The following is a 463-nucleotide window of genomic DNA, read 5'->3' on the forward strand; positions in this document are numbered from 1 at the left end:
AGAGAGAGAGAGAGGGAGAGAGAGAGAGAGAGAGAGAGAGAGAGAGAGGTCAATGATGACAGAGAATCATTGATCGGCTGCCTCCTGCATGCCCCACACAGTGATTGCACTGAGCATCATTCAGGAAAACAGAAAGGCTATGGGACCAACTGTGTATACCGGTTAGGGGTAAATGTAGGAAAACCCAATCTACATCCAGGGGTGAGAATTCGGCAGCCCGTGGAGGTAGGACTCACCATCTGTGACCACTTGGCTGGTTGCCCATTAATATCCAGGCTTATGCAGATGCGTGGTCGCTGTTCCACGGCGGGACATTTCCGTTTCCTGAGAAGCTGAGAAGCTGAGGAACTACAGTGGTCCGGCTGCTGTTCCTGGTGAACACAGGCAGAGAAGGACAAGGTTACATCCCCCACTTCCAGGCTCAAGGTGCAGAAGGAAAGCAATGGTTTTCCTCTCACTGAGC

Source organism: Myotis brandtii, unplaced genomic scaffold, assembly GCF_000412655.1.
Source record: "Myotis brandtii unplaced genomic scaffold, ASM41265v1 scaffold227, whole genome shotgun sequence".
NCBI lineage: Eukaryota > Metazoa > Chordata > Mammalia > Chiroptera > Vespertilionidae > Myotis > Myotis brandtii.